This window comes from Chlorocebus sabaeus, unplaced genomic scaffold, assembly GCF_047675955.1.
Source record: "Chlorocebus sabaeus isolate Y175 unplaced genomic scaffold, mChlSab1.0.hap1 unalloc_scaffold_1484, whole genome shotgun sequence".
In the NCBI taxonomy this organism is placed as follows: Eukaryota; Metazoa; Chordata; class Mammalia; order Primates; family Cercopithecidae; genus Chlorocebus; species Chlorocebus sabaeus.
Window position 1 is genome coordinate 2,464 of NW_027327284.1, and position 10,704 is coordinate 13,167.

At 45.7% G+C, this 10,704-nt stretch overlaps 1 pseudogene; it reads right to left on the minus strand.

The window, feature by feature from the left end:
- Positions 1-920: 920 nt before the first annotated feature.
- Positions 921-1,837, minus strand: LOC103241597 (ATP synthase F(0) complex subunit C1, mitochondrial-like; annotated as a pseudogene).
- Between the last annotated feature and the right edge of the window lie 8,867 nt (positions 1,838-10,704).

The following is a 10,704-nucleotide window of genomic DNA, read 5'->3' on the forward strand; positions in this document are numbered from 1 at the left end:
TAGCATGTTGGCCAGGATGGTCTCGATCTCTCTCTCTCTCTTTTTTTTTTTTTGAAATAGAGTCTCACTCTATCGCCTAGGCTCAAGTGCAATGGCACGATCTCAGCTCACTGCAACCTCTACCTCCTGGGTTCAAGTGATTCTCCTGAGTCAGCCTCCTGAGTAGCTGGGATTACAGGTGTGCACCACCATGCCTGGCTAATTTTTTGTATTTTTAGTGGAGATGGAGTTTCACCATGCTAGCCAGGCTGGTCTCAAACTCCTGACCTCGTGATCCGCCTGCCTCAGCCTCCGAAAGTGCTGGGATTACCAGTGTGAGCAACCACGCCCAGCTGGTCTTGATCTCTTGACCTCACGATCCACCTGCTTTGGCCTCCTAAAGTGTTGGGATTACAGGCATGAGCCACTGCATTTTTTTTTTTTTAAGAGACAGGATCTCCCTATGTTTTGCAGGCTGCTCTGGAACTCCTGGGCTCAAGGGATCCTCCTGCCTTGGCCTCCTAAAGTGCTAGCATCACAGGCTTGAGATACCATGCATGATCTATGTTGCAGAAACTTTTAAAAAAGAAATCCTCATGTCCTGCCCACATTCCCACTCAGCAATTGCACTACTGCAGTACAAGAATCATTTTATTTCTACATACTTCCCTTGAGCAGGGATCATATACAGTCATATTTTTGCCTGGCTTGCTGTGGTGGAAAGTTTTACATGGTAATGCAATCATTTGTCATAAAGGTGAATTTTTCACTGCTCTATAAAGATAACTAAAGAAAGCAAGGTATAGCTGAACCAGAACGGACATTCAGAAAACTCTGACAGCTGTTGTCCCAGCCTTGGGTCTAAAACAGGTTAACTTAGTTGTATCTTCTGAAAAAGGAAATTATTGGAGGAAGTTTGGTTAACATAACACAGCCTCTTAGCCAAAGCACCAGAACTGAAAACCAGGGTTCTAAGCTCTGGATTCCCAGTGCAGTATTCATTCTACCAATAGAGTCGCCCCCCACCCGCCCCTTTAAAAAAAAAAAAAAGAGAGAGAGAATCGTGTTTAGTGGTAAAACTTAGCACATGCCAGCACCAGGAATGTTACGGAGTCATAGCACCTGGGGTGAGAAGGTGACCCCCATGGAGTTTCACATGGCGAAGAGGATGAGGAAGGTGACCGTCAAACAGAAGAGCCCCATGGCCTCAGACAGGGCAAAGACCAGAATGGCATAGAAGAGCTGCTCCTTGAGAGATGGGCTCATGGTATAGCGAATGATCAAGCTGCCAAACACCATTCCTCTGCCAGCCCTTGAGCCAGTTACAATCATGGGCTGGGTGTGGTGGCTCACACCTGTAATCCCAGCACTTTGGGAGGCCCAGGCCAGCAGATTGCTTGAGTTAAAGAGTTCATGACCAGCCTGGGAACATTGCAGCACCCAGTCTCTACAAAATATTAAAAAATTAGCTGGACGTGGTGGCATGCATCTGTAGTCCCAGCTACAAAGGCGGCTGAGGTGAGAGGATCGCTTGAGCCCAGGAGGTTGAGGCCGTAGTGAACTGCGATTGTGCCATTGCACTCCAGTCTGGATGACAAAGTGAGACCCTATCTCAAACCAACCAACCAACTGTGATTGCCCCAGCATCAATAAACTTGGCTGCTGTGTTAATGTCCCAGGAGACAACACTGGTCTGGAACTCCTATCTGGCCACGTGGAGTGGGGAGCTGCTGTAGGAAGGCTGTTTGGATAAATTATTTGGCCTGTTCAGAAAGGAGGCAGACACAGACCTGAGTAAACTCCTAGTACTACAGCAGATCAGAACCTGAGAAATGGGTAGTGCCCCAGCGGTCTGCATCTTTTCAGTCTGCGCTCCCACTTCCCTGCATCTCCAGCTTGGTCCACAGCATTCACTCTGCCCAAGGTGACTTAGAAGTTGCAGTTTTCTAAATGCTGATGTGTTCTCTGATCAGAATCTTCCTCTGAGTGAGCACAGCAGGCTTCTGTTCCCTGGGAAGGGCAGAGGAATTCTTCTCCTTGGATGTAAAGAGAATAGAGAAATCTGCCCAAAGAATTAGCTGTGGTTCTTACTGCTCAGGAGTCTTCCTGGTTGCCCTAACTTTCCTCCAGAGTTCTATTTTCTTTCTTTCTTTCTTTCTTTTTTTTGTTGTTTCGAGACAGAGTCTTACTCTGTTGCCCAGGCTGGAGTGCAGTGGTGCGATCTTGACTCACTGCAACCTCTGCCTCCCAGGTTCAAGAGATTCTCCTGCCTCAGCCTCCTAAGTAGCTGGGATTACAGGCAGCCACCATGCCCAGCTAATTTTTGTATTTTTAGTAGAGACAGCGTTTCGCCATGTTGGCCAGGCTGGTCTTGAACTGCTGACCTCAGGTGATCCACCCGCCTCAGCCTCCCAAGGTGCTAGGATTAAAGGTGTGAACCGCCGCGCCTGGTCCAGAGTTCTATTTTCAAGTTTCTCTGTTCTCTGATCTTCATAAGCTGCTGGAGAACACGGTCTCACTAGTTATTCACACACATCCATAAAACTCCCCACTCAGGAGTCAGGATCTCAGGTTGGCCAATGAACAATGAACCACAAGTGGGGTGTTTGGAAACTTTCCTCAAAAATGAGGAACTTAAAAATTGAAGAGCCTGTGTTGGTTGTTCCAGTGCAATTGTCCTTTATTCTGACCCAAACAAACCTCATGCAGCTCTAAATTCAGAAAATAACACGTGTTGGTGAGAATGTGGAGAAATTGGAAACTTTATGCATTGTTGATGGGACTGTAAAATGGCACAGCCACTGTGGAAAATAGCATGGAAGTTCCTTTAAAAAATTAAAAATAGAACAACTCTATGACCCAACAATCTCACTTCTGGGTATATATCCAAAAGAATGGGAAGCAGGGCCTCAAAGAAATATTTGCACACCCTTGTTTATAGCAGCATTATTCACAATGGCCAAGAGGTGGAAGCAAACCAAGCGTCCATCAAAGGAAGAATGAATAAACAAAATGTAGTGTATACATACAGTGAAATATGATTCAGCCTTAAAAAGGAAGGAAATCCTGTCACATGCTGCAACATGAGTAAACCTTGAGTCATTTTGCTAAATGAAATAAGCCAGTCATGGCCGGGCACGGTGGCTCACGCCTGTAATCCCAGCACTTTGGGAGGCCGAGGTGGGTGGATCACGAGGTCAGGAGTTTGCGACTAGCCTGGCCAACATGATGAAATTATTCACCAACATGGTGAAATCAACATGGTGAAATCCCGTCTTTATTAAAATACAAAAAAAAAAAAATTAGCCAGGCTTGGTGGCGGGTGACTATAATCCCAGCTACTCGGGAGGCTGAGGCAGGAGAATCGCTTGAACCAAGGAGGCAGAGGCTGCAGTGAGGTGAGATCACGCCACTACATTCCACCCTGGGCAACAGGGCAAGACTTGTCTCAAAAAAAAAAAAAAAAAAAAGAAATAAGTCAGTCACAAAAAGGCAAATATTGCATGATTTCACTATCTAAAATACAATTTTGTTAAATTTTATTTATTTGTTTATTTATTTAATTAAATTTATAGAAACAGAAAGTTGAACAGTAGTTGCCGTGGGGTAGAGGAAGGAGGAACTGGGGAGTTGTTTAATGGGTACAGTGTTTTAGTTTTGCAATATGAAAAAGTTCTGGAGGCTGGGCATGGTGGCTCATACCTGTAATCACAGCACTTTGGAAGGCTGAGGAGGGCAGATCCCTCGAGCCCGGAAACAAGACCAGCCTGGGCCCCATGGTGAAACTCTGACTCTACAAAAAATAAAAAATTGGTGGCGCGGTGGCTCAAGCCTGTAATCCCAGCACTTTGGGAGGCCGAGACGGGCGGATCACGAGGTCAGGAGATCGAGACCATCCTGGCTAACACAGTGAAACCCTGTCTGTACTAAAAAAAAAATACAAAAAACTAGCCGGGCGAGGTGGCGGGCGCCTGTAGTCCCAGCTACTAGGGAGGCTGAGGCAGGAGAATGGAGTGAACCCGGGAGGCGGAGCTTGCAGTGAGCTGAGATCCAGCCACTGGACTCCAGCCTGGGCGACAGAGCCAGACTCTGTCTCAAAAAAAAAATAATAATAATAATAATAAATTACCTGGATGTGGTGGTATGAGGCTATAGTCCCAGCTACTCGGGAGGTTGAGGTAAGAGGATCACCTGAGCCCAGGGAGGAACTGCAGTGAGCCATGATAGCACCACTGCACTCCAACCTGGGAGACAGAGTGAGACCCTGTCTCAAAAAAAAAAAAAGAAAAAAAAAAAGGTTCTGGAGATCAGTTGCACAACAATGTGAATACACTTAACAGCCTTAAACTGTATGTACACTTAAAAATGGATAAGATGTTGGGAGGCCAAGACGGGCAGATCACGAGGTCAGGAGATCGAGACCATCCTGGCTAACATGGTGAAACCCCGTCTCTACTAAAAAATACAAAAACTAGCCGGGCGAGGTGGCGGGCGCCTGTAGTCCCAGCTACTCAGGAGGCTGAGGCGGGAGAATGGCGTAAACCCAGGAGGTGGAGCTTGCAGTGAGCTGAGATCCGGCCACTGCACTCCAGCCTGGGCGACAGAGCAAGACTCCATCTCAAAAAAAAAAATATATATATATGGATAAGATGATAAATTTTATGTTATGTGTTTTTTACAATTAAAATAAATCATTAAAAAACTAAATGAAAAGGTTAGCAAACAAATTAGATATAATTGAAGAGGAAATTAATAAACTAGAAGAACTACCAAAATTATTCAGAATATAGCACAGAGAAACAAAGAGATTTCAGGAAATATGCATGATATAATGATACAAGGAGAAGATCTAACATTTGGCTAACTAGGGTTCCAGAAGAAAAGAAGAGAAAATGGACAGGTAACGTTCAAAGAGAAAATGCCTGATAAATTTTCCAGAATTGCTGAAAAGTATAAATCCTGTTTCTTTTTTTCTTTTTCTTTTTCCAATAAACCTTTTGCACTCCTAAAATCCTGTTTCAGAAATCACAATGGATCTCAAGAATGATAAAAATAATCCACACTTAGACTCCTCATAGAGAAACTGCAGATCAAAGACAGGAAGGTTACATTAAAAGCATCCAGAAAGCAATCAAGATGTATTTCAAGCCAGGTGCGGCAGCTCATGCCTGTAATCTGCTGAGGTGGGCAGATCACTTGAGGTCAGGAGTTCAAGACCAGCCTGCCCAAGGTGTTGAAACCCTGTCTCTATTAAATATACAAAAAATTAGTCAGACATGGTGGTGCACGCCTGTAATCCCAGCTACCTGGGAAGCTGAGGCAGGAGAATTGCTTGAACTCGGGAGGCGGAGGTTGCAGTGAGCCAAGATGGCGCCATTGCACTCCAGCCTGGGCAACAAGAGCAAAAGTCTGTCTAAAAAAAGAAAAGAAAAGAAAATGGAGGAGGCTGTGTGTTTGCAGGAGCCAGGGGGTAAATGGAAACTTTCTGCTCAACTTTGCTGTAAACCTAAAACCGCTCTAAAGAATTAAATTTGGCCGGCTGCAGTGGCTCACGCCTGTAATCCCAGCACTTTGGGAGACCAAGGGAGATGGATCACCTGTGGTCAGCATTTCGAGACCAGCCTGGCCAACATGGTGAAACTCCGTCTCTACTAAAAATACAAAAATTACCTGGGTGTGGTGGCAGGCTCCTGTAATCCCAGCTACTCCAGAGGCTAAGGCAGGAAAATCGCTTGAACCTGGGAGGTGGAGGTTGCAGTGAGCGGAGATCATGCCACTGCACTCCAGCCTGGGCAACAAGAGCAAAACTCCGTCTCAAAAAAAAAAAAAAAAAAAAAAAATTAAATTTATTTGGAAAAAACAAAAAAACTCAAGGCAAAAAAAGACATCTAGAGAGAAAAAAATATAATGAACAAAAACAAGCAACAAAGTAATAATAATTACATGGACAGGAAACATCTTAATTGAAACAAAACAAGACATTTTTCACAAAAAAATACACTTAATGAGGAATTTGAAGTTAGCTATTGCTAGGTATGGTCATGCCCTGTTTCCTACTCTCTTTCTCCCTACCCTCTGTTTGTCTTCATTAATTTTTTTTTTCTTTTTCGAGATGCAGTCTAGCTATGTCACCCAGGCTAGAGTGCAGTGGTATGATCTCAGTTCACTGCACCTCTGCCTCCCAGCTTCAAGCAATTCTCCTGCCTCAGCCTCCGCATTAGCTGGGATTACAGATGTTCGCCACCATGCCTGTCTATTTTTTGTAGAGATGGGATGGGATTTCATCATGTTGGCCAGGCTGGTCTCGAACCCCTGACCTCAAGTGATCTGCCCAACTTGGCCTCCCAAAATGCTGGGATTCCAGGCATGAGCCACTGCCCCCGCGGCTGTTTGTCTTCATCAATATGAATGGCAGCTTTTATTCTGTAACTAGGAGAAGAGAGAGACTGAGATGAAGAAAGAGAGGGGAAAGGAAGTTTGTTGAAGGAAGAAAGGGCATTTGGCTTTTAATACTGATATTGACCTGGAGAGGAAAGGGGTCTAGAAAGGCCCCTGCTTCATTATCATTTGGAGTTGGAGTTGGGGGTGGGGGGCGGGGAGGGAGTATGGTAAAATTGTTCCCACAGCAAGCCTCTATGGGGCAGAACACTACCAGAAACACTTTCAATGATGGTGCCCATCTGTACAAGATCTTAGAAGCTCTAAAGTATACTTAGATATGTCATTTCATTTAATCTCTGAGAGAGAGGTCACTTGCCTACTCTGTCAGGTAATGCCAACAACAATATTTCTAGATATCTTGGTTAGACTTTTTTTTCTTTTTCTTTTAGAGGCAAGGTCTCACTCTGTTGCCAGGCTGGAGTGCAGTGGTGTGATCATATATCTCATTGTAATCTAGAATTCCTGGGCTCAAATGATCCTCCCGTTTCAGCCTCCCCAATAATAGGGACTAACAGGCGGTGCCACCACACCCAACTAATTTTCTTTTTTTTGAGACAGAGTCTCCCTCTGTAGCCCAGGCTGGAGTGCTAGTGGTGTCCTCTCAGCTCACTGCAACCTCCTAGGCTCAAGCAATCCTCCTGCCTCAGCCTCCCAAGTAGCAGGACTATAGGCCCATCCCACCAAGCTTGGCTTTTTCTTTTTCTTTTTCTGAGATGGAGTCTTGCTCTGTCTCCCAGGCTGGAGTTCAGTGCAATCTCTGCCTCCCGGGTTCAAGAAATTCTCTTGCCTCAGCCTCATGAGTAGCCGGGACTACAGGCACATACCACCGTACCCTGCTAAGTTTTGTATTTTTAGTAGAGACAGGGTTTCCTCATGTTTACCAGGTTGGTCTCAAACTCCTGATCTCAAGTGATTCGCCCACCTTGGCCTCCCAAAATGTTGGGATTACAGGTGTGGGTCACCACACCCGGCCTCTGGATAATTTTTTGTATTTTCAGTAGAGAGAGGTGTTTTCCATGTTGCCCAGGCTGGTCTCCAACTCTTGGGCTCAAATGATCCGCCCGCTCAGCCTCTCTGGGATTACAGGCATGAGCCACCGTGTCTGGCCTAATTTTTGTTTTTTGATTTTTTTGGGGAGATGGGATCTTGCTCTGTTGCCTGTCTGGTCTTGCACTCCTGGCAGCAAGTCAGGCGTCTGCCTTGGCCTCCCTAGTAGCTGGGATTACAGGCATGAACTACCGCCCTCAGCCCTCTTGGTTAGCCTGATACTTCCTGATATTTGTTAGTTGCAATTTTGCAGGCTCCCTCTAATTTCAACATTTGTTTTTGCTTATTAAAAGAGAAAGGTAGGCTAAGAATTTGAAAATTTTTATCTCCAGCCTGGACCTTTCTCAGGAACTCTGGCCTGCTACTGATTATCAACGCTGGAATATCTAAACAAGCACTTCAGGTCGGGTGCGGTGGGTCACGCCTGTAATCCCAGCACTTTGGGAGGCTAAGGCGGGCAGATCACTTGAAGTCAGGAGTTTGAGACCAGCCTGGACAATATGGTGAAACCCTGTCTTTACTAAAAATATAAAACTTAGCCAGGCGTGGTGGTGCACACCTGTATTCCCAGCTACTGGGGAAGCTGAGGCAGGAGAATCGCTTGAAACTGGGGTGGCAGAGGCTGCAGTTAGCCAAGATCGCACCACTGCACTCCAGCCTGGGTGACAGAGAGAGACCCTGTCTCAAAAAAATAAAATAAAATAAATAGGCTGGGCACGGTGGTTCATGCCTATAATCCCAGCACTTTAGGAGGCCAAAGCGGGCGGATCACCCGAGGTTAGAGGTTCGAGACTAGCCTGACCAACGTGGAGAAACCCCATCTCTACTAAAAATACAAAATTAGCCGGGCGTGGTGGTGCATTCCTGTAATTCCACCTACTCAGGAGGCTGAGGCAGGAGAATTGCTTGAAACTGGGGTGGCAGAGGCTGCAGTTAGCCAAGACCGCACCACTGCACTCCAGACTGGGTGACACAGAGAGACCCTGTCTCAAAAAAATAAAATAAAATATATAGGCCAGGCACAGTGACTCATGCCTGTAATCCCAGCACTTTAGGAGGCTGAGGCGGGTGGATCACCTGAGGTCAGAGGTTCAAGACCAGCCTGACCAACATGGAGAAACCCCGTCTCTACTAAAAATACAAAATTAGCCGGGCGTGGAGGTGCATTCCTGTAATTCCACCTACTCGGAAGGCTGAGGCAGGAGAATCGCTTGAATCTGGGAGGCAGAGGTTGTGGTGAGCAGAGATCATGCCATTGTACTCCAGCCTGGGCAACAAGAGCAAAACTCCGTCTCAAAAAACTAAATAAAAGGCGAGGCGCAGTGGCTCACGCCTGTAATCCCAGCACTTTGGGAGGCTGAGGTGGACGGATCACTTGAGGTCAGGAGTTTGAGACCAGCCTGGCCAACATGGTGAAACTTCATCTCTACTAAAAATACAAAAATTAGCTGGCCATGGTGGCGGATGCCTGTAATCCCAGCTATTCGGGAGGCTGAGGCCGGGGAATTGCTTGAACCCGGGAGGCAGAGGTTGCAGTGAGCCAAGATCATACCACTGCACTCCAGCTTGGGCAACAGAGTGAGACTCCGTCACACATACACACACACACACACACACACACACACACAAATAAAATAAGCACTTCAAATTTATGATGTCCGAAAGGTCAATCTGCTGAATTAGTTCTTTCTTTTTTTTTTTTTTTTCTTTTTTCTTTTTTTTTTGAGACGGAGTCTCGCTCTGTTGCCCAGGCTGGAGTGCAGTGGCACGATCTCGGCTCACTGCAAGCTCCTGAAGCTATTTTTCAGTAGGCACCTAAGACCTGGTTCCTTCCTCTTGGTCACTCAGGAACTCTTCTCCAGACTGGCTAATGGAGTACGGTTTGGGAAAAGCACTTGGCTGGGTCTCCTACGTGTTGAGTTCAATTTCCTCCTTTGGGTGTGTTTTAGCTTCCAGCTGGGATTTTTGCCATAGTAATTATAACAACCACACTCTGCAAGGAGACTCTAAAAGCTATACAGGCAAACACATAAATAGAAAGGAATTCCTAAGGCAAGCCAAGTAGTTATCAGAATCTCCACCCCTACCAGAGTCGGAAGCTCTGTACTTGCCTCCCGGTAACTGCTTAGAGAGAATTATTTAGCCAGCTTGGATTCTTTCTACAACCACACTGAAATCGGATATCCTGAGGGAAAGGGAAGTTTTCCCCCACCCCAACCCTGTTCCTCTCCAAGCCTTTCTCATCTACCCAACAGCACTGTCATTCACGTGTCTGCTTGAGACAAAAACCTAGAGGTTTGCTTTTATTCTTTTTTGTCCCTCACCTCTCATCAGCAAAGCTTATTGCTTCTACAAAATGTGCCTGGATTCTATCTTCTCCTCACTATTGGGTGTCAATTGTGTTCATCTTGGACAATTGCTAACTGATCTTGCTTCCACTGTTGGTTTTTCTTTTCTCTATTTCCCTCCCTCCCTCCCTTCTTTCTTTCTCTCTCTTTCTTTCTTTCTTTCTTTCTTTCTTTCTTTCTTTCTTTCTTTCTTTCTTTCTTTCTTTCTTTCTTTCTTTCTTTCTTCTTTCTTTCTTTCTTTCTTTCTTTCTTTCTTTCTTTCTTTCTTTCTTTCTTTCTTTCTTTCTTTCTCCTTCCTTCCTTTTTCTTTCTTTCTCTCTCTCTTTCTCTTTCTTCCTTTCTTTGTTTCCTTTCCTTTCTTTCTTCCTTTGTTCTCTTTCCTTTTTTTTTCTTTTGATACAGTCTTGCTCTATCACCCAGGCTGAAGTGCAGTGGTGTGACCTCAGCTCACTACAACCTCCGCCTCCCCAGCTCAAGTGATCCTCCCACCTCAGCCTCCTGAGGAGTTGGGACTACAGGTGCACACCACAATGCCCAGCTAATTTTTGTATTTTTTGTAGAGACGAGGTTTCGCCATGTTGCCCAGGCTGGTCTTGAACTCCTGGGCTCAAGCTCTTCACCTGCCTCGGCCTCCCAAAGTGTTGGGATTACAGGCATGAGCCACCGTGCCCAGCATCTGCTTCCACTCTTATACTGCTATGTATCATTCTCCCCATAGCTGCTAGAGCCATCTTTTAATACAATAAATCCCATCATTGCCTTGCTCACAACCCTTGTTGGCTCTTGCGGCTATGGGGAGAATGAACTCCTACTGAACTTTTGATCATTTCAGACTTCTTCACAGCCCAAGAGGCTTTGCATAATGTGGCTCAGCCTTCCTCTCCAACCA